Source organism: Marmota flaviventris, chromosome 1, assembly GCF_047511675.1.
Source record: "Marmota flaviventris isolate mMarFla1 chromosome 1, mMarFla1.hap1, whole genome shotgun sequence".
Classification (NCBI taxonomy): Eukaryota; Metazoa; Chordata; class Mammalia; order Rodentia; family Sciuridae; genus Marmota; species Marmota flaviventris.
Window position 1 is genome coordinate 145,478,282 of NC_092498.1, and position 25,115 is coordinate 145,503,396.

The 25,115-nt window shown below is 35.6% G+C and overlaps 1 protein-coding gene across 3 annotated transcripts in view; it reads right to left on the minus strand.

The window, feature by feature from the left end:
- Taok3 (TAO kinase 3) overlaps window positions 1-25,115 on the minus strand; it is a 193,484-nt gene that overhangs the window by 134,820 nt on the left and 33,549 nt on the right. The window lies entirely within an intron of this gene.

Below are 25,115 nucleotides of genomic sequence, written 5' to 3' on the forward strand. Positions count from 1 at the left end.
AAGGTTGGTTTGACAAACAGAAATCAATAAATGTAATTCATCACATCAAAGATAAGAATCATATGATAATCTCAACAGATACAGAAAAAGCAGCACTGCTTCATGTTCAAAACATTAGAAAAACTAGGGATAATAGGAACATATCTCAACATCGTAAAAGCTATTAATGCTAAGCCCAAGGTGAACATCATTCTAAATGGAGAAAAATTGAAAGCATTCCCTCTAAAAACTGGAACAGACAAGGATGCCCTCTTTCACCACTTCCATTTAACATAGTTCTTGAAACTTTAGCCAGAGCAATTAGACAGATGAAAGAAATTATATGGATAGGAAAAGAAGAACTCAAACTATCACTATTTGCCAATGACATGAATCTATACCTACAACCAGAAAACTTCTAGAACTAATATATGAATTCAGCAAAGTAGCAGGATATAAAATCAACACCCATAAATCAAAGGCATTTCTATACATCAGTGACAAATCCTCTGAAAGAGAAACTAGGAAAAATACCCCATTTACAATAGCCTCAAAACAAAACAAAACAAACAAACAAACAAAACAACCCTTGGGAATCAACTTCATGAAAGAGGTAAAAACCCTCTACAATGAAAACTACGGAACGCTAAAGAAAAAAATTAAAAAACACCTTAGAAGATGGAAATATCTCCCTTGTTCTTGGCTAGACAGAAAAAATATTGTCAAAATGACCATACTACCAAAAGCACTACACAGATTTAATGCAATTCTAATCAAAATCCCAATGACATTCCTCATAGAAATAGAAAAGACAATCATGAAATTCATCTGGAAAAATAAGAGACCCAGAATAGCTAAAGCAATCTTTAGCAAGAAGAGTGAAACAGGTGGCATCACTATATCAGATCTTAAACTATATTACAGAGCAATAGTTACAAAAACAGCATGGTATTGGCACCAAAATAGACATGTAGACCAATAGTATAGAATAGAGGATACAGAGACAAACCCACATAAATACAGTTATCTGATACTAGACAAAGGTACCAAAAACATATTGAAGAAAAGATAGCCTCTTCAACAAATGGTGTTATGAAAACTGGAAATCCATATGCAGCCCCTATCTCTCACTATGCACAAAACTCAACTCAATGTAGATCAAAGACTTAGGAATTAGACCAGAGACCCTTCACCTAATAGAAGAAAAGTAGGCCCAAATCCTCATCATGTCAGATTATGCCCTGACTTCCTCAACAAGTGCAAGAAGAAAAATCAAGAATCAACAAATGGGATGGGTTCAAACTGAAAAGCTTCTTCTCAGCAAAAGAAACAATCAGTGAGGTAAAGAAAGAGCCTACAGAATGGGAACAAATTTTTACCACACACACACATCAGATATGGGACTAATCTCTAGGATATATAAAGAATTCAAAAAACTTCACACACACACACACACACACACACACAAAAAAAAAAAAATAACCCAATCAATAAATGGGCTAAGGAACTGAACAGAAACTTCTCAGAAGATGATATAGAATCGATCAACAAATATATGAAAAAAATGTCCAATATCTCTAGCAAATTAGAGAAATACAAATCAAAACTACTCAAAGATTTCATCTCTCTCCAATCAGAATGGCAGCTATTAAGAATATAAACAACAATAAGTGTTGGCGAGGATGTGGAGGAAAAGGCACACTCATACATTGCTAGTGGGACTGCAAATTGGTGCAACCAATCTGCAAAGCAGTTTGGAGATTCCTTGGAAAACTTGAAATGGTACCACCATTTGATCCAGCTATCCCACTCCTCAGTTTATATTCAAAGGACTTAAAAACAGCAAACTATAATGACACAGCCACATCAATGTTTATAGCAGCATAATTCACAATAGCTAGTCTGTGGAACAAACCTGGATGCCCTTCAATAGATTAATGGATAAAGAAACTGTGGTATATATATACATAAAGGAATATTACTCAGTATTAAAAGAGAGTAAAATCAAGGCATTTGCAGGTAGATGGATGGAGTTGGAGAACATCATGCTGAATGAAGAAGGCCAATCCCCCAAAAAACCGAAGGCCAAATGTTTTCTCTGATAAATGGATGCTGACCCATAATTGGGGTGGGATGGGAGCATGGGAGGGATGGAGGAACTTTGGATAGGGCAAAGGAGAAGGAGGGCAAGGGAGGGGGCATAGGGGTAGGAAAGATGGTGGAATGAGATGGACATCATTACTATAAGTACACGTCTGAAGACATGAATGGTGTGACTCTACTTTGTATACAACCAGAAACATGAAAAATTGTGCTCTATGTGTGTACTATGAATCAAAATGCATTCTGCTGTCATGTATAACAAATTAGGATAAATAAAAGAATTTTTTTAAAAAAAGAATACAAATAATAATAAATACTAGAGAGGATGTGCAGGAAAAGGAACACTTTTACACTGTTGATGGGGCTGTCTATTAGTGCAGCCCTACGGAAATCAGAATTGAGGTTCCTCAAAAGACTAGGAATGGACCACCATCTAACCCAGCTGTACCACTCCTGGGTATTTATCCTAAAGAATTAAAATCAGGGGCTGGGATATAGCTCAATTGGTAGAATGCTTGTCTCGTATGCACAAGGCCCTGGGTTGAATCCCAGCACCACACACACACACACACACACACACACACACACACACACAATCTCTCTCTCTCTCTCTCTCCCTCCCTCCCTCCCTCCCCCCCCCCACATATATACACAAAGAATTCAAATCAGCATACTATAGAGATACATGCATATCCATGATTAGTGCACACAATTCCCAGTAGCCTAACTATGGAACTAGCCTAGGTGTCCATCAGTGGATGAACAGAAACGTATGTGGTATATGTACATAGTGGAGTTTTATTTAGCCATAAGGAAGAATGAAATTATGTCATTTGCAGGAAAATAGATAAAACCTTGAGAACATTATTAGGCAAAATAAGCCAAACTCAGAAGGTCAAGGGTCATATGTTTTTTTCTCAGAAGTGGAAGTTGGAGAGGAAAAAGGAAAGAAAAAGAAAAGTGGTGGGATCTCATGCAAACTGAAGGGAGATCAGTAAAGGAAAGGAAAAAGGGCCAGGGACAGGGACAAGGGGATTCATTATACTGTGTGCAGATACAAATAGTTAACAACAAATTCTACCATTATGTAAAATTATAATGCACAAAGAAAATTTTGAAAAAAACCTAATAATGTGGGTATGGGGCCCAGGCAAAAGTATTTTTTTTTAATATTTATTTTTTAGTTTTAGGTGGACACAATATCTTTATTTTACATTTATGTGATGCTGGGGATGGAACCCAGTGCCTCATAGGCGAGCATTCTACTACCGAGCCACAATCCCAGCCCCCCAAACCAAAAGTTAATAAAAGATACCATGAGCCAAAACAGGAAATGAAATATGAGTCTGCAGAAAATAAGAGATTTGTAGAAAAAGAAAAAAAATAAAATCACTACTAAATCAAATGAAGCATGCACTGGAAGTAGCACAAAGATCTGGTAAAGGTTAAAAAAGCATGGTAATGGACCTGCAGTGTAGAATTGAAAAAGCAACAGAAGAGGACCCCAAACAAAGTTAAAAAAAAAAAAAAAGAGACAGAAAGTTTTAGATGTAAAAATGGACACATTATAATCAGTATCTTGAAGATAATGTAAATGTAATTTTAAAATATGTAATTAAAAAACTTTCTAGAAATAAGAAAAGACTTGACACTATTGACAGAAAATAACACAGTATTCCAAGGACAGTGATCATAGGATTAAGCACTGAGACATCCTAATTAAGTTAATGAATTCCAAAAACTAAAAATAAATTCTTCAGTCATGAAAGCAAAAAAAAAAAAAAAAAAAAAAAAAAAAAAAGTTTAAGGGCAAATCTGAGAATATTTACAACCTAAAAATACCATGATTCCAATATTCTGCTTCAATTACTAGTTTAAAATTAATATTTATCATCAAATATTTTCCATGTGTGTATTACTTATTTCATATGAGAAACCTGAGATAAAAATTATAGCTATGGAAAATCAAAACCGATGAGATGATTAAATACTAAGGGATTCCCTACTATTAAGAATTAAAATTTTTTTAATTTAGTGCTTTAATTTATAATTTAACATTTATTAGCATTACTTAAAAGTCTACGAAAGAAGTCTGTCTAAATTAAATAAGCAATTGTGATTTTGAAAATATTCAGCAATGAAGTCTGGAGGTTAGATCAGAGGGTACAGTGCTTGACTAGCAGGCACCAAGCCCTGGGTTCCATCCTCAGCAGGATGGGGGTGGTGGTGAGCAAAGCAGGCACGCCTGTTATCCCAGAAACTCAGGAGACTGATTCAGGAGGGTGTCAAATTCAAGGCCACCATTGCCAACTTAGTGAGGCCTTGTCTCAAAATCAAAAAGGTCTGGGGATATACTTTACTGCTTGTCTAGCACATGTGAGGCCCTGGGTTCAATTCCCAGTACTACAAAAGGGAAAGGAAGAAAATTAAAAAAGAACAAGAAAGAAGAAAGAAAAAACAAAAAACATACAGCAATGCTGTAATTTTGGATTAAAACATACAATTAGCCATGCTCTGCACAATTATAAAAAAGTAAGATATTATTCTGGGGTTGGGGAGGTGGTGAGTGGCAAAGAGATAGTTTCTCCAAATAAGGTTTATTACTAATATCTATTTCAACAAGTATTACAACCTACAAATGTTTTATCATCGAATTATTCACAAAATCTACAAAACAGCTTATGTTCGCCTGATTGTACAAATGAAGAAATGAAAGCCAAGCTTAGGAAACTAATCGCCCACCGTTGCATATTGAATCAACAGAAAAAGGAGAGTATTACTTCAACTATGAGTTTTTTGTTTGTCCTTAACAGCTTTTGTCACAACCTAGCACTCAGACATTATTTTTGGCTTTTGAGTAACACCAATCTTAACCGGAGGCTTGTAGTATCATGATCTAGCACAACAAAATCATCACAAGAGTGCCAAAAGACTGTGGAGGAAAAAATACATTTGGGGAAACACAGCAGATGTGCAGCCATCAATCAAAAGTGCTTATCTGTGAGGCTCTCTTCTGCTGAGCCTTGCATTAAAATCTAGAGTGAAAATGAAACTGACCAAAAAAAAAAAAAAAAAAAAAAATCCCTATCATTTACCAGGGAACAATCCAGAAAAGAGTCTAAGCAGCCATTTAAAAAGAGTTAAAAGCAAACAAAATGAAAGCTTTAAAAAATGAGAATTGAAAACTCATACATAGACAACCGACTCAGGGTAATCTGGATCCTAGCAGGAAGGTTGGGCAAGGCAGTAAAGAAGGTATTTTCAGCTCCATTACAAAGAAAGAGAAAAGCTGCCTCTTGTACTTCACCTAAGACTAGGACCCTCTAATAGCTAAAGAGCTTTTTTTTTTTAAAAAAAAATCAACAGCATTATGACTGGGTCAGATAATCAGCGGTAAATTTTTATACAACAGGAATGACTAAATTGCCTGGAAATCTGTAGTCAACATTTAAGGAAATGAAAACTAACCTTTTTATATTAAAGGACAACCAGAGCAACTTCTCATGAAGAAATCAACCTGGAAGAGTTAAGCTCTATCTTATTTGAGGACTCAGCCAGAGATGTTACTGACCATCAGTGCCTTGAAATTGTCTTTGCCTTTTTGTAAAAAGTTCGTTAAAAGTTTCTCCTTGCGATGCCTCTTATCCTGCCTGCCTTTCTCCAGGAGGAGGAAGATGAAGCAGTCTACTACTGGAGAAAAAGCCTAAGAAGGAAGTTCTAGGCCCTTCCAAACCCACAACATGCAAATCATTTAGCAGTGACATTTTAATTTCCACAGTACACACCACATATATATCTTTTAGAGCAGTAACTGCATATTTGCTTGGGATTTCCTGAAATTAACATTACAGGAAGTCTCCAAATTGCAAATGAGTTGGGATCCAAATGTTCACTTCCAAGTTACATATCTGCAACTCTGAACATGTTTTTAGCCACAAATCAATGTTTCATATGGCATTTAGGTTTTCAGGTTAGTACACAAAAGAGTTTTTTGACTCTGATGAAGATTCAATACTTTATTTTGTATTTTAATTATCTTTTAAAAAGTGCCATTAAAATACAACTAATTATATACATCAGAATACAATTTAATTAAGAAATAATTTTAAAACTATCTTGATTATAGAATACATAAAAATGACTTGGTGAATACAGACTTGAAGATATTCTTAAGTGAACTTTTGGATTTTGAGAGAGAGAGAGACCTCGGGATTTAGGGACTGGTTACATAAGTTCTTTATTATATATAATTTCATTTTAAAATCTTTCTCTTGATATTCACATCATTAGAACTAAAACTACAGGACATCAAGGTTAGAAAGGACATCTGCGGTCATATTTAATCTGGCCTTACTTTGGATATGAAGAAATTGAGACTCAGAGAGATGAAATGACTTGACTCAAGTTATCTAAGCAATTGGTTCTGAAGGTGAAATCCCATCCTAAATTTCATCCATTATATCAACGCTCACCAGCCATTATAAAGATCATATTTTTGCTCAGAAATAAAGTAGAAGGAAACATTACTATAAAGACTATCAGCATGAGTTAGCGATATTTAGTAAAGTTGAGGATGTACATTCTTGATTCCTGCACGGGCACATGAATTGAGACACTGTTTGCAATGGTTAAAAAATGAGAAACACCTTAAATACATCCAAAGGAGAAAGGATAATTGTGATATACTTACATGATAAAAAGTCATACTTTAAATCAATGAACTCAATCTAAATTTATCACAAACAACACGACACTGTTTGTAGAAGGATGTATAAATAAAAGTTCAACTGGTAAAGAAAGGGATACACACCAATTTCTGGGAAGTGAATGCATTGGGGGTAAATGGGAAGTAATGGGACCTGGAAGGAGTACAAAAGATACTTCACCTATGTAGTGTATTTCTTTAAAAAATTCTGAGATGGGGCTGGGGTTGTGGCTCAGAGGAAGAGCACTTGCCTGGCATGAGAGGCACTGGGTTCGATCCACATAAAAATAAAATAAAGGTATTATGTCCACTTACAACTAAAAAGAAAATGTTTAAAAAAATTCTGAATATTGGTTATAGACTACAAGCTTGAAATATTTTGTTGATATATAAAAAGCTAATTCTCCTCCCTCAAAAAGAGGAGGAACTAAAAAAAACAGAAGAGACCAGATTGAACAATCATTTGAAGGAACTCTGAGAATTGGGGAAAGGAAGACTATGTAAATGCACATGAGGGGGGTGGTGGGATTTGTTTGTGGTACAATGAACTTAGCTTTAAGTATAAATGACAAAGGAAGCAGAAATAGTAAATAATGAAGAGGGTGAATTTTGGATCAGATAGTCCTCTAAGGTTACACCATAAGTGATGATACTGACCCCAAATTGTCCAGTAGCTGCTGGGATAATTTCAGGAGGAAAGGAGGAGAGGGGTTATTAGGAGGCACTGATGCCAAGAAGCACACAGGCCAAGCTCCAATAGGGGATGGGATGGACATCCAGATGCGTGACATGGAGATTGTCTCCAATTGTTTGATTTCTCAGATCACCCTCAATTAATTCCTAATGGTAATGGAAGACTTGCATTCTACATGGATTGATAAGCAGTGTCAGGTTTTAAAATGCTCAATTAAAGGAATCAAGAAAAGGTTTACTTAGTTAATCTTGATCATGGATTTGTTATCATAAGTCTTACTTTTTTAAAAAAATAGAATTTAACCTTTATTGTTTATTTATTTGTTTTATATGTGGTGCTGAAGATGGAACCCACTGCGTCACCCATGCTAGGCAAGCACTCTACCACTGAGCTACAGCCCCAGCCCTAGCATACCTGCTTCTACTCATTAGAATTTATTTAAGTGTACTAGTTTATTAATTGTCCTTTAGAAATTTTACTCTGTTTATTACTAGTGATCCTTTTTTTTTTTTTTAAGAGAGAGAGAGAGAGTGAGTTTTTTTAATATTTATTTTTTAGTTTTTGGCGGACACAACATCTTTGTTTGTATGTGGTGCTGAGGATCGAACCCGGGCCGCACGCATGCCAGGTGAGCGCGCTACCGCTTGAGCCACATCCCCAGCCCTAGTGATCCTTATTTTAAAAGAAATGATTTCCCACTCAAAACAGACAAAAACAAAGCAAAATAAAACAAAAAACATAAACCTGAAAGGACTCCTAGTCATTGGCATAAATTATTTTCTTTGGTCTTATTCAGAAAAAACATTACATTAAAATGTTCTGCCTTGATATCCTCATCTTATATCTAGAAAACCCTAAGGAATTCACATGCACATAGAAACCTGTTAGAGCTTATATGAATTTAACGAAGTGGCAAAGTACAAAACCAAAACAGGAAATCAGTGCATTTATCTACACAGCAATGAACAAACCTGAAAAGGGAATTAAGGAAACAATTGATTAATAATGTCATCAGAATAAGGAAATATTTAGGAACAAACTTCACTGAGGCGGCACAAAGATTTGAACAACGAAGGCTGGACATGTAGCTCATGGTACAGTGTGTGACTGGCACCTGTGAAGCCCCAGACCCAGAAGGAAAACACTTATTAAATAAAAATCACAAAATCTTGCCAAAAGAAATCTACAAAGACAGCAATAAGTGGAAAGATAGCGTGGGTTCAAGGACTAGGAAACTTAATATGTATTTACATCAAAATTTAAAAGTGTTTTGTACAGAAATGGAAGAACTCAGTCTGAAATTTATATAGAATTCCAAAGGACCCCAAAAAGCCAAGGTACTACTGAAAAAGAACAGAACTGGAGGTTCCCACACTTCCTGTGGCTTAGAACACAGCTAGGGCAGTCAGGACAGTGCCATACTTGCCAACAGAGGACACACATGGGCCAATGGAGAGAGCTTGTGAAATGAACCCTCACTATCTCTACAGCTAAGAAATCCACAACAGGGCACCAAGAACATTCAACAGGGAAAGAAGAGCCTCTTCAAAAAACCATGTTAGGACAACTACATAGTATACAAAAGAATTAAACTGGACCTTTATACCATATACACAAATTAACTCAAAATATATATTGGGCTGGGGGTGTGACTCAGAGGTAGAGTGCTTGCCTAGCAGGTGTGAGACACTAGGTTCAATCCTCAACATAAAAATAAAATAAAGATCGGATACAAAAACATATCAAAAAGATAGTACACCATGATCAAGTAGGATTCATCCCTGGGATGCAAGGCTGGTTCAATATACGGAAATCAATAAATGTTATTCACCACATCAATAGACTTAAAAATAAGAACCATATGATCATCTCGATAGATGCGGAAAAAGCATTCGACAAAGTACAGCATCCCTTTATGTTCAAAACTCTAGAAAAACTAGGGATAACAGGAACATACCTCAATATTGTAAAAGCAATCTATGCTAAGCCTCAGGCTAGCATCATTCTGAATGGAGAAAAACTGAAGGCATTCCCTCTAAAATCTGGAACAAGACAGGGATGCCCTCTCTCTCCACTTCTGTTCAACATAGTTCTCGAAACACTGGCCAGAGCAATTAGACAGACGAAAGAAATTAAAGGCATAAAAATAGGAAAAGAAGAACTTAAATTATCACTATTTGCAGATGATATGATTCTATACCTAGCAGACCCAAAAGACTCTACAAAGAAACTATTAGAGCTAATAAATGAATTCAGCAAAGTGGCAGGATATAAAATCAACACGCATAAATCAAAGGCATTCCTGTATATCAGCGACAAATCCTCTGAAATGGAAATGAGGACAACCACTCCATTCAAAATATCTTCAAAAAAAAAAAAATACTTGGGAATCAACCTAACAAAAGAGGTGAAAGACTTATACAATGAAAACTACAGAACCCTAAAGAGAGAAATAGAAGAAGATCTTAGAAGATGGAAAAATATACCCTGTTCATGGATAGGCAGAACTAACATCATCAAAATGGCGATATTACCAAAAGTTCTCTATAGGTTTAATGCAATGCCAATCAAAACCCCAACGGCATTTCTTGTAGAAATAGAGAAAGCAATCATGAAATTCATATGGAAAAATAAAAGACCCAGAATAGCAAAAACAATGCTAAGCAGGAAATGTGAATCAGGAGGTATAGCGATACCAGACTTCAAACTATACTACAGAGCAATAGTAACAAAAACAGCATGGTACTGCTACCAAAACAGGCGGGTGGACCAATGGTACAGAATAGAGGACACAGAGACCAATCCACAAAACTACAACTATCTTATATTTGATAAAGGGGCTAAAAGCATGCAATGGAGGAAGGATAGCATCTTCAACAAATGGTGCTGGGAAAACTGGAAATCCATATGCAACAAAATGAAACTGAATCCCTTTCTCTCGCCATGCACAAAAGTGAATTCAAAATGGATCAAGGAACTTGATATCAAATCAGAGACACACTGTCTGATAGAAGAAAAAGTTGGCTACGATCTACATTCGGTGGGGTCGGGCTCCAAATTCCTCAATAGGACACCCACAGCACAAAAGTTAATAACTAGAATCAACAAATGGGACTTACTCAAACTAAAAAGTTTTTTCTCAGCAAAAGAAACAATAAGAGAGGTAAATAGGGAGCCTACATCCTGGGAACAAATCTTTACTCCTCACACTTCAGATAGAGCCCTAATATCCAGAGTATACAAAGAACTCCAAAAATTAGACAATAAGAGAACAAACAACCCAATCAACAAATGGGCCAAGGACCTGAACAGACACTTCTCAGAGGAGGACATACAGTCAATCAACAAGTACATGAAAAAATGCTCACCATCTCTAGCAGTCAGAGAAATGCAAATCAAAACCACCCTAAGATACCATCTCACTCCAGTAAGATTGGCAGCCATTATGAAGTCAAACAACAACAAGTGCTGGCGAGGATGTGGGGAAAAGGGTACACTTGTACATTGCTGGTGGGACTGCAAATTGGTGCAGCCAATTTGGAAAGCAGTATGGAGATTTCTTGGAAAGCTGGGAATGGAGCCACCATTTGACCCAGCTATTCCCCTTCTTGGTCTATTCCCTAAAGACCTAAAAAGAGCATGCTACAGGGACACTGCTACATCGATGTTCATAGCAGCACAGTTCACAATAGCAAGACTGTGGAACCAACCTAGATGCCCTTCAATAGACGAATGGATAAAAAAAATGTGGCATTTATACACAATGGAGTATTACTCTGCATTAAAAAATGACAAAATCATAGAATTTGCAGGGAAATGGATGGCACTAGAGCAGATTATGCTAAGTGAAGCTAGCCAATCCCTAAAAAACAAATGCCAAATGTCTTCTTTGATATAAGGAGAGTAACTAAGATCAGAGTAGGGACGAAGAGCAGGAGAAGAAGATTAACATTTAACAGGGATGAGAGGTGGGAGGGAAAGGGAGAGAGAAGGGAAATTGCATGGTAATGGAAGGAGACCCTCAGGGTTATACAGTGGAGGGGGTAGAGAGAGAGGAGGGGAGGGGAGGGGAGAGGTGGGGAGGGGGGAGGGTGGAGGATGAGAAAGGCAGCGAAGCACAACAGACACTAGTATGGCAATATGTAAATCAATGGATGTGTAACTGATGTGATTCTGCAATCTGTGTATGGGGTGAAGGTGGGAGTTCATAACCCACTTGAATCAAAGTGTGGAATATGATATGTCAAGAAATTTGTAATATTTTGAACAACCCACAATAAAAAATTAAAAAAAATAAAATAAAATAAAGATACTGTGTCCACCTACAACTAAAAAATAAATATTAAATATATATGTAAAAGACCTAAATAATTATAAAACTCTTTAAAAATTATAGTAATAAACCTTGGGTTTGGCTATGGTTTCTTAAAAATGACATCAAAATAATTAGGGAAATGCAGATTAAAACCATTATACCATCTCACACCTGTAAGAATGGTGCTCATCAAAAAGATAAAAGATAAGGACTGGGGAGAGTCAGTGGTGGAGTACTTGCCTAGTATATGCAAGGTCCTGGGTTCACTCCCTGGATTGGGGGTGGGGGAAGGGAAAGACAAAAGATAACCAATGTTAGCAAGAGGGGACCCTTGTAAGATGGTGGTGAATATGTGAGTTGGTACAGCTATTATGGAAACAGTGTGGAGGTTATTCAAAAAATTAAAATTAGAACTGTAATTCCACTTCGGGGCTTCGTATCCAAAGGAAATGAAATTAGTATAGTGAAGAGATATTTGCATTCCCACATTCCCTGCAGCATTGTTCAAAATAGCTGTGCCGTGATATCAACCTCAATGTCCAACGATGGATGAATGAATGAGAGCAATGTGGGTCATTACACAAGGAAATACTATCCAGCCTTGGAAAAAAAGGGAAGGAGCCTGGGCTGGGGTTATAGCTCAGGTAGAGTTGGTAGAGTGCTTCCCTCACGTGCACAAGGCCCTGGGTTTAATCCCCAGCACTACAGGGGAAAGGAAGGAGTCAGGCGCCTGTAATTCCAGCAGCTCAGGAGCCTGAGGCAGGAGAACCTCAAGTTCAAAGCCAGCCTCAGCAATAGCGAGGCGAGACCTTTTCTCTAAATAAAATACAAAATAGGTCTGGGGATGCGGTTCAGTGGCTGGCTCAGTGGCTCAGTGGCTCAGTGGCCGAGTGACCCTGAGTTCAATCCCTGGTACTCCTCCCTCACCTCCCACAAAAAGGAAGATCTGTCATTTGCATCAATGAAGATGACCACAAAGGATATTATGTTAAGTAAAATAAGGCAGGTATAGAAAGGCCAAAAGTGTATGATCTCACTTATATACGGAGTCTAAGAAGTCAAACTCAGAACAGAATATGTAGAATAGAATGCTGGTTACCAGGGACCAGTGGCAGTGAGGACACGTACCAAAGGTTACAAAATTTCAGTTGAAATCAGGTATGTTAGTTTGATTTAATGTGTGCATGTATCAAAATATTAAATTGTACACCAGATATATATTTTGTCGATTACAAAAAAAATTCAAAGTGAACAGCAACAATGAAAATTCCAACAGTAGGAACACCAAAAGCACAGGTAACAAAAGACAAAACAGAAAAAACCGAACCTCAGTAAGATTAAACTTATTTGTATCAAAAGACACTATCAAAGGTGAGAGCAAATGTCTGCAAATCATGTGTCCGATAAGGGTTTAATGTTTAATGTTCAGAACATTAATTACAACTCAATAACAAGACAAACAATCTTTTCTTTCATAGGGATAAAAGGGTGGCAGATTACCTTGGCAAAGCAGGGGAATGCTGAGTTAGTGCTTAATGGGTACAGAGATTCTTCTGCTTGTGATGATGAAAGAGTTCTGTAAATAGATCGTGGTGATGTACCTGTAATGATTTCCTTATGATAAATTTCCACAAGTGAACCCAATGTGTCAAAAGGTATACGATAGAACACGGAACAATACTCCAAGTTACATGGTATGTCATTAATAAAAGTTAACATTTTCCCACTTACTTTTTGTAATCAATTTTTATCACATCTAATAACATATAGGGTGGAAGCTCCAGTGAAATCTAGTGATCTTATGAAGTTTTATGAATTTTTTTTAAAAATAGGTTTATATAACTTAATTTTTACCATTATTTCTTATAGCTAATGCAACTACAGCACATGAAAAGTGAAATCAGATAGCATGTTGGTAACATAGGATACAGGATAGGACATTACGTCTTTTAATCTCTTCTCTGTGTTATAATTTGTCTACCTGATGAGAGAGCTTTGGTGGCACAAGCCCACCAATAAATAGAATTTGCTACTCTTCAATATGCACTTTGTTTCACGTACCTTTATCAACCCCATCTCCCTGTAATCTGTTGAAAGCCCAAGGCAAAAAAGTTTATCAGCACACAGTCATAACTAACATTTTACAAACTACATAATTAGTAAAAGTTATGATTGATTGGGTACATGCTGGCCAGCCATATGAGGCTGTAAGCTCACAGAGATCAGGACTATTTCATTATTAAAGAAACAAAAACCGAAAAGGACTTCTGGGAAGCACACTGCTTTATAAATAGTAATTACTTAAATAATGTTTTTGTTTTTTTTTTAACTAAAATGAGAGGTCCTTTACATTTCTAGGAATATATGAAGAAAGTGATCCTGGAACTGAAATAGTCTAGAATCAGAGTAGATGAACTGAAAATGAATCCTACTGCTATTTATAAATGATAATTACAACATGGTTTGTAATAGAAAACATCTGGAAACAACCCAAAAGTCCATCAAAAAAGAATAGGTAGGGGGCTGGGGTTGTAGCTCAGTGGCAGAGCACTTGCCTCAAACATGTGAGGTCCTGGGTTCAATCCTCAGCACCACATAAAAAATAAATAAATAAAAATAAAGATATTATGTCCATCTACAACTAAAAAAGTATTAAGAAAAATAAAAATAGGTAGAATTTTACACTTGATTACTGTAGAAGCAGATCTATAAAAATGATGTCCTACTAAAGTATTGATAAGTAATAAGAAAATGTAATATGCATATATAATATATGTAATATCATTACATTTAAAAGTAATATTAATAATATAAACAACATTAGGAAAGATAAAGGAAAACCTAGAAGCATATACCCAAACAGTTTCAAGGTATATGATAAGAATTTGCTACTATATTGTGTATGATTGGTAGGGTTTTCTTTTTTTGGGTATAGGGGTTTATCTCATGGGCACTCAACCACTGAGACACAACCCCAGCCCTATTTTGTATTTTATTCAGAGACAGGGTCTCACTGAGTTGCTTAGCGCCTCGCCATTGCTGAGGCTGGCTTTGAACTCGAAATTCTCCTATCTCAACCTCCGAGCCATTGGGATTACAGGTGTGCACCACACCACCCAGCTTGATTGGTAGTTTCTATTTTGATTGAGTTCATTTACGTTCTATATTGTACATTATTGTACTGTTCAAAATTTTAATACATGTGAGTATATTTTAATAAAAATAATTTTAATAAGTGAGTCATTTTGCCTTTGACCCATAATTAAAGTGTATGTTGCAACAAGCAACATGATATCTAAAAAAAATGTAAATGAAAACTACAGGAAAATAATTTTTCTATCTTCATTTATATTTTTGCCAAGAATATAATTTCCATTTTCTTTTATGTTTCATTTATCTGATTGAGATGGTAACAGAAGATATGATATGTCTTGACTGTTTTATGATATATTTTATCTTAAAAGAATTATATGAATTAAATATATATGAAGAAATAGAGTAAAAGAAAAGATCCCAATAATGACTATATTGATATCATTAATGGATATAATAGATGTTGCTAATGGAAAATTTGAATAAACGAAAGACTTATTTTGTTCTTTGGTGACAACACTGAAAAAGTTATTTCTCCTTAAAATTTAAATCTGTATATTATATGAAATTCAAATAGGATTCCTTTTAAACTGTTCAAAATTTGGTCTAGAACAGGTGCCAGCAAAACTTTTTTGTAAATTTTCTACTACATCTTACGTTTTGTGGGCAATACTGCCTGATGTAACTGCTCAACTGTCTCATAGCATGAAAATAGCCACAAATAAAACATTAAGAATGAGCATGTGCTAGAATAAACTTTTACTTATACACTGAAATTTGAATTTCATATAATTTTCCCATGTTAAGAATTATTCTTTTCCACCCAACTAGCAAAAAATTAAAAATCATTTTTAGCTTCCAAATTATTAAAAACAGACAGATTTGATCTGTGGGTTCAAAGTTTTCCAACTCCTGATCTAGAAGAACAAACATTCAATAAGTAGCCAGGGAAATTTGGATCAAGCTTCTTGGAAAGCTGGGAATGGAACCACCATTTGACCCAGCTATTCCCTTCTCAGTCTATTCCCTAAAGACCTAAAAAGAGCATGCTACAGGGACACTGCTACATCGATGTTCATAGCAGCTCAAGTCACGATAGCAAGACTGTGGAACCAACCTAGATGCCCTTCAATAGACGAATGGATAAAAAAAAAATGTGGCATTTATACACAATGGAGTATTACTCTGCATTAAAAAATGACAAAATCATAGAATTTGCAGGGAAATGGATGGCACTAGAGCAGATTATGCTAAGTGAAGCTAGCCAATCCCTAAAAAACAAATGCCAAATGTCTTCTTTGATATAAGGAGAGTAACTAAGAACAGAGTAGAGACGAAGAGCATGAGAAGAAGATTAACATTAAACAGGGATGAGAGTGGGAGGGAAAGGGAGAGAGAAGGGAAATTGCATGGAAATGGAAGGAGACCCTCAGGGTTATACAAAATTACATACAAGAGGAAGTGAGGGGAAAGGGAAAAATAATACAAGGGGGAGAAATGAATGACAGTAGAGGGGGTAGAGAGAGGGGAGGGGAGGGGAGGGGGATAGTAGAGGATAGGAAAGGCAGCAGAATACAACAGACACTAGTATGGCAATATGTAAATCACTGGATGTGTAACTGATGTGATTCTGCAATCTGTATACGGGGTAAAAATGGGAGTTCATAACCCACTTGAATCAAAGTGTGAAATATGATATATCAAGAACTATGTAATGTTTTGAACAACCAACAATAAAAATTTTTTAAAAAAGAAATTTGGATCAAGCGAAGGTAAGGAGCCTTGAAGAAACTTGTCCAGTCAGGAATTAAAATCAGTAGTAAAACCAGAGCAAATGAATGGCTGAAATCTGGGACTGGAATAGACAGATCAATGAAACAGAACAGAAGGGTCTCAAAAACAAACAAGTCCACATGGATATATGATCTAGGCTGTGTTTCAAATCAGTGTAGGAAGACGAACTACTTAATACAATGACACAGGACAGTCATTCAAGGATTGAAAAAAAAAAAAACAAAGGAAGCTTCCATATCTCATTCTTTATAACAAAATAATTTATATATATAGAAAATTAGAACTGTTCAACCAATAGAAATGTGGGCAAATATTTTTATAATCTCAGATTTTTAAATGACACAAAATGCAGAAACTAAAAAAACAAACAACACTTACTGTGTATGTAAGAAAGCTAAAGTTTCTTTAATTTTGCTGCAAAAATATAAACCTCCTGGATGATGTTAAAGATAAATAACCAGGATAATAACAGCAAAAGGAGCCTGAGAGAATAACAGTTTAATGATGAAAAAGAACATATGCACTAATCTTATATAAATATACTGCGTGAAAAAAAGCATGTTGGAAAACAGTATATATGATCAAATCCCACTTTTACTTAAGAAAGGACGTATACATAATTGCGTGTGTGTGTGTGAAGTGGTATCTTACTGTGTTTTGCAGAACACAGGGATTCTATAGGGAGTTTTCAAGAAAAAGATTAATTTGATATATTACCTAGTAGATGTGAACATATTGAGAGGATACTTAAAATTGTGGGGTAGGAAATGAGAATGAATTATGTGAATTAATAAAAGAAATGAAGCAATTATTGACTCTAGGGAAAACAAAATGTTACTCAGAAAGAGAACTTAGTCATAGTCCTCTAAAAGCCAAAGCTGTGAATAACATATGTATCATAATAACGCAAGCACTGTCTGTTAAGCTAACCAAAAATTATGATATAACTATTTCTGGAAGATAGGGGTAAAATGTGAGCTGTGTATGTAAGAAAGCTAAAGTCTAAGTTTTCATCTAAAATTGAAATATTCAGATAGCAATATAAAAATGTTGCTTAGAAATGTATATATAGAAAAAAAAGACCATTATACATCGATAAAACTTTAAAGTGGTTACCACTGGGAAGCAGCAATTGGGAATGGGAGAAGAGATGTAAGGCAGGAGACCATGGTTTTTTGTTATCAGCTTTGAAGAAAATTTTGGCTTTTTAAATTATAGATATGTATAATTTTGATCAGAATAACATTACAATAAATTGATTCTTCTGCATAAAACACTATTAATATAAAGACACAAATGGAGAAATATTAGCTTTTATATTACCAAAAAATATCCTATATATTGGGGCTGGGGATGTGGCTCAAGCGGTAGCGCGCTTGCCTGGCGTGCGTGCGGCCCGGGTTCGATCCTCAGCACCACATACAAACAAAGATGTTGTGTCCGCCGAAAACTAAAAAACAAATATTAAAATTCTCTTTCTCTCTCTCTCTCTCTCTCTCTCTCTCTCTCTCTCTCTCTATCTCTCTCTCTCTTTAAAAAAAATATCCTATATAAAGTATTTATGAATCAAAAAGAAAAAGTGAAAAGAGATATGAAAATAGGCAAAAGAAGGTAAACATCCAACTTTTACAACTATAAATTTAAATCTATATTATTATATGCAATGTGATTTTCAACGACAGTAATCATCAAAGAAACATAAATTGAATTATACTTTTTTCACGTTGCAGGAGCAAGGTTGGGGGGTGGGTGGGAGAACAGAAGACAGGCACTACTAGAATTTGGCCTGGGTGTCAGTATAACAATGTAATTTCATTGGTAGCAATCTGGCACTGCCTATCAGCATTTTTAAATCAAGACATCTTTTCATTTAGCAATTTTGCTTCTAGTTATTTGCCCTACTGAAATACGTAAGTGGAGAAGGAAGGCTATCCAGGAATGTACAATGTAGCAAAGTGTGCATACAACTTTGAACTTCAGTAACAGTGAATTATGGAACAACTAAGTGTATATGTAATGATCATATATTAACATTAAGTGAAAAAGCATGTTGCAGAACAGTGCATATAATAAAAGCCCATTTTTATTTAAGAAATGATACGTGAGGCTGGGGATGTAGCTCAGTGTTAGAGCACGTGTTCAGCATGTGTGAGGACCTGGTTTCAACCCCCAGCAAATCAATAAAGAAATGAAGTGATATGCATATAATTGTGTGTGGGTGTGTCCATTTCCGTAGGGAGAGTTCCATTTTAAAAAATACACCAAATCACTCGCAATAAACAAACTTCAGAAATGGTGTGTAACCATAAAGGAATTTCATTTTTAACTTTTATGTATTGTTTGCTTTTTTTCTTTTATAGATAAGAAACTATAGTCATCCTATGGTATCCATGGGTGATTGGTTCGAGGAGCCCCTTGGATAACAAACCTGTGTCCCTTACAGATGGTCCTCCATATCTGCAGGTTCTGTACTCTTAAAACTTTCAAAGATACACTTTGAATATATCCAAAATTGAGTCAGCTACTGGGGAAAAATAAATTACCATTTTAACGCAACCTCTCTGCATTATTTCATTTTTATGGTCATGGATATAATTCTACTTACTTGTAATGACAAAAAATATTTACTCTTAGATATTGCCAGCATATTAGGCAGTTTATTAGCTCCATTTACAACCTTCACTATACCACTTGCTGCTAAAAACTTTCAACTGTCTTTTTGTTTTTTCTTATAAAAGTAATATGTGCTCAATAATATTCGAGCAGTACAATAAGGGTGTAGATAGAAAAAGTTTCCCTCTCCGTTTGGCCTTCCCATTCCCACTCCTCAGAGGTATTGCTAAGAAACCATTGTGTATTCTTCAATAATTTTTCTATAAATATATATAATAATCATCCCCTTTCTATTGCATGAATAAAGTAATAGTATAATAATGATCAATAACTTGCTGACATAAACATATCAGTCTAAATTGATAACTTAATAGTATTACTTAATAGTAATACTTAATACTTAATAGTATTTCTTATTTAAAAGATATATTTGGACTAATTTGGGATCACAGTGATCAAAAACAAGCAAGCAAGCAAGCCAAATACCTAACTCAGTCTCTCCATCTGGTTTTAATATAAAAACCATGGCTGACTCCACCCTCTCACCCTCATCTGCAATACAGTCACTTCGATGGAGGTTTTATGTACCTGCTATCAAATAATTCCCCCATGAATCACAAGTCGTTGTCACTATTATTCCAATTTTACAGAAAAGCTGATGTTCTGAAAAGGCTGAGAACCAGGACTAGAGAAAGTTTAATTTCTTAACTTTCTAATCATAGCATGAAAGCTAAAGTCTAAACAAGTCTGAACCAGTTGTTTATATAACATAAGCATGTGTCACTTTGAAAGAAAAACACTTACATGTGTTGAGAAATAATAATAGTGAAGGAAAAGGTTCAAACATTCATGGAAATGCTATGTGTAAGCTATTTTGATCTTCTGCCAAAAATACTGAAATCAATCCGAGTAAGACAGAGTTAAGTTCATTCACTCTCCAGTCCTTGGAGACTGGTTCTCAAACTCAAGTTTCCTTTCTGGCAGAAGAGGAACTTCTATAAAAATCTTAAAATATAATTCTCACAAATAAGCCTCAGGATTATTGGCATTTAGAGTTTTTATCTTAGGTCTTCCAGAATAAAGATCTACTTAGAGGCCACAAACACCATCTTTCTCAATTCCTTTTGCTAGATGAAATTTGAAAAGTCCATTTGATCTGTATGGATTAATTTTAAACCCACTTTAACTGAAAGTATGATACAGTATGTAAAACAAACCCCCAAACTGTGATTTTCCCAACCCCAATAGGATATTTTTAACTCATTTTCAGAAAGCATATGACATGTAGACAGTAACTTCCACCTATTAAATTGGTTGTGATGCATTCTACCATTCACAGGGCACATGCAGATCAAAGACCTCCACTCTAGTATTTCTTCTTCCAAAATTTATTCAACATATCATTATTGAGTCCCTAAAATAACCAGAGTTTGTGCTAGGTGGCAAACAGAAACACAAGAGACACAAAGCCTACTCTCAGGGACCTTGCAGTCTACAGAAGAAACAATTAACAGAATCTTTACATTACAAGTTTACTTACATGGGCATGGAGCACAGGACCCTGCTTCCCCCTCAAGTTCAAAGCTCTACAACTAGAGTACAAAAACTCTGCATCTTTTTTTTTTTTTTTAAATAAGTACAGCTATTTCAGAAATTTACATTAATGAGTAACATGTGATGCTAATTATCTCCTCTGGGTAGATGAGCTACAAATTTTTTTCTTCAAGGGAAACTAGAGGTCTCTCACTAAAGAACCCATTTTGCTAGTCCCAAATTCAAAATGTAACCAAATAATTGAAACTTTCCACTTATATAAAGAAGTATATGTTAATCAAGATAACAAGTGGATATTTTGGCATAAGGGATTTATAGTGGCTTTTAAATTTGGAAGAAATATGAAACTAAGTAACAATTTTTTCCCTGTAATTTTATCCATTCCTTCCGCATATACTTATTTAATATCTATGATGTGCCAGGCTTCATGCCAAATAGCAAAGATAATAATCGTGAACATGCTAAGGTCTTGTCCTCAAAGAGATTAGATCTAGTGAGAAAGCAAGCCTGAAATACAGGCAGTAACAGAGTAGTGTAGTGCTTATAAAAGATATTTAACCCAGTTTCTTGAGGACAGGAGGTAAGAAAGTCTCAGAGACACCAAAAAGTATTTGAGGGAGGGAGGTCAGTTAATGCAAAGGCCGGAGACAATTCATGAATAATAAACACAACTGACAGGCTAAATTATACAACATCGATATTTGGACCTTGAAACTTCAAACACTATGTGACGTGTAATGGCTGGTTCTAGAAGGAATGGTGATTTGGTTACTGGAACTCAGACTATTTTCTCCAGAATTAATGTGGAAGTACCAGGATTCTGTGTCCCAAGAACTAAATTCCAAAGCAATTCAAATTTATTCTCAATTTTTAAAAATCCAGCAACATACCAAAAAAACCCCATTTATTTCAGAATACAATCAGAAAATATAAAAACAGAAAAAAGGAAAAAAAAAAAAAAAAAGAAACGACTAAGATTAATGTTAAACATTTGCTAGAATCATGGTGAGCAACAAGACTGTATTCTACATCATGAGTCATTTTCTGTATGCTCTTTACATCAAGACACAAAACTTGAGTTAGGCATGGTGGTGCACACCTATAATCCCAGCTACTTGGGAGGCTGAAGTAGGAGGATCACAAGGTCAAGGTCTGCTTGGGCAACTAAGCAAGACCCTCAAAAAAAAAAAAAAATGGGGCTGGCAGATGGAAAAAATCTTCTATATTCTACGACTTAGACATTCGAGAAGGGCATTCTCTCTGCCCTTTAAAAATGGGAAGTAGCATTCAACTAACTACTGCAAAGCAAAATGAAAACAAGGGTCCTGGGAACACAAATAGTCCCTGAATTTTGATATTTCCACACATGGATCCATGACAAGTTATCTGAGGTGATACTGGCAAAAAAAAAAAAAAAAAAATGCAATAAAGATTTGCATAAGTATCTGCCTACAACTACTCCCACCATGATTTAAAAGGGGAACACTGGTATGTGGCTAACCAGAAATACAAGGTAGATCAATTGGGTATTTGCTTTTATCTGTCATGAATGTTACAGAAGAATGACAATACACTATCAGTCACTGGCATTAAGTCAAAACTCTGGGTAGACAACAACACAGAGAAATATTTGATATTTTCCATATTTTGAGAGAAAAACATATAAGGTATTTAATGGTGTGTGCTTTCTAGAAAATAATGACAAAAGTCCTAGAATAAAATCTAAACTCTCATTTCCTGTCCCTTTTCTTCACAAATTATTTCTCTCTAGAGAGGCCAACAGGGAAAACAAAACAAAATAAAACCTTCACTATGAAAAGTCAGAATAACAGATGAGAAAATAAATGTAAAGATCATAATCAAATGGAAAGATTATTCAACCAAGAATAAAACTATTTCAGAGTAGTTTGCTTAGGTGATATTAATCAGAAAAGTCTTTATCCCCTTTTCCTGTCTACAAAGAAGAGCAGTATATATTTTTATATATTCTAACACTAAATAGATCTACTGGGGATAGAAAAAAGTGCCTAGTTTCCAAATGAACTTTCAAATATGCCTTGTCATGGGGCACCCCATAAATATATACAATTTTATGTTTTTATTTGTCTATTAAAGTGATTAATAAATAAATGTGTCAAGGCAGCCTTATGCTTTTTTAGGTAGTGTTCAGATTCTTGACCCAAACTACAGTGCCACAACCCAGGTGCCAGCCCTCTGGTTAAGATGCGTGTCAGTGTGGTGGAGACCAGGGCCCATGTGAGAGTTGGGCAAAGAGGAAATTGCCACAGAGGGAAGGACCCTGCATGGCAGCTCCTTTGGATTACAGAAGACGACAGCTGGTCCTTACATTTTAAGTGGGTTAGTGCATAAGAAAAAACAGAGAGGAAGCCAAGATTTTTTAAAAGTTCAAAAAGGAAAAAAGGGAAAGAGGGGAAAAAAAGAGGAAAGAAGGTAAAATGGGAGTAGGAAAGCTTGAAAGGGATAGAGAGCTGCAGAAAGCAGCCTTGGTCAGCCATGCTCCCTGGCTAGACAGTATACAGTCATCTCATGAGGTTCCTAAGTCTGACACGGACACGGACCTCCTAAAAATGAGAGACATCTGTTTCCTTTGGTATGAAGAACAAGAATATGGAATTGATCTCTTCTGGGCCTAGCTGCCACTACCAAAACCAAGAGGAAAACAAGTCAAGCAAAGGTCTAGGTATGGTACACAAAGGTCTAAAATAGCCTCATTTTTTTGTAAGGGGGGAAATTCGTGAACATCCTGCACTACATATGATTGGTAGTTTCTAGAAGAGCAACTACTAGAGAATATAAAATACCTTGGAATTCAATTCCATTTCCTTCAGAATGAAGTATAATGTACTTTTGATAAGAAAATTAATGTAGAAACGGAATGAATGTACCAAGTAGACAGCTTGGAGTTCCAGAAAATAATACCATGCTGAATTAGGAAGCAAAGAGCTAGGTGCTGCCCCCGGACGCAACACGTGGTAACCCTGGGATGCTAGGTCTATCATTTATTGTAAAATGGGGATAATACTATCCGATTTTAATAGTAATTTTTTGTTGTTGTTGTTCCGGGGACAGGATGCGAGGGCACTTTACCACTGAGCTACATCCCCAGTCCATTTTATTTATTTTGAGATGGGGTCTTGCTAAGTGGCTGGGGCTGGCCTCGAACTTAGGATCCTCCTGTCTCAGCCTCCCCAGTTGCAGGGATCACAGGTGTGCACCACCACAATGGCAACCTTATGGTAATCTTGAGGACCAAATTTTAAAATAAGCATGTAAAGGTGCTTTATAACTGCAACCAAATACAATGAGCTACTAGTAAGTAAGGGCATTTTGAAACCTAGGAAGGTACAATTATCACATTATGAAAGAATATATTTATTTTTAAAATCTATGAAATCTAAAAAATTAGGAAGAATTTCTAGTATTTATAATTAGTAGTAATACTAATTTCTTAAAAACCACAGATAATCTTTCTTTATGGATTTTCTTCTTGCTATCCACCCTCACCCCTATGCGGCCTTCATGTTCCACTATATGATACTTTATTTTCTCATACTTTGGTTTTAACAATTTATCTTTTCTCAGATACTCTTCAGTCATTCCCCCTGTCCCATTTTTCAGCAATAAACCTGCCCTGTAGGATCTTTTTTTTTTTTTTTTAACTTAAAAAATTAAAAGTCACAGCCAGGCATGGTGGTGCATTAATTCTAGCAACAAAAGAGGCTAAGGAGGATCACAAGTTTGAGGCCAGCCTCAGCAACTTAGCATAGCCCTATACAACTTAGTGAGACCCTCACAAAATCAATCAATCAATAGATTTTAAATGAATAAATAAAAAAAATTAGCCACTTTTTTTTAAGGTGTCACTACATAAAACCTTATACTCTATTTGCAGGCCAACCAACACCTCAGTAGCACCCACATACTTTGTACTTCTTTTTTCCCATAAGGCTATAGTTAGATAAAAATTAATAAATAAAGACTAAACAGATTTTTTTTTTTTTCCTTTTTGGTGTATTCCTTCTTTAGAGTTCACAGAGAGAAACGATGCTACCATTAGGTCAATTAGTCATCCCCAACAGCTTTATGATATAATTTTCTAAAAACAGAACTGCATGCATCCTCTCTTACACAATGGTGTATGAAATGATTCCTTCATTTAAATTAACCATTTGAAATCACCAAGTACACTAAATTCTCATCTGAACTAATGCATATAACCAGAAAATGTAAAATAAGATTTTTAA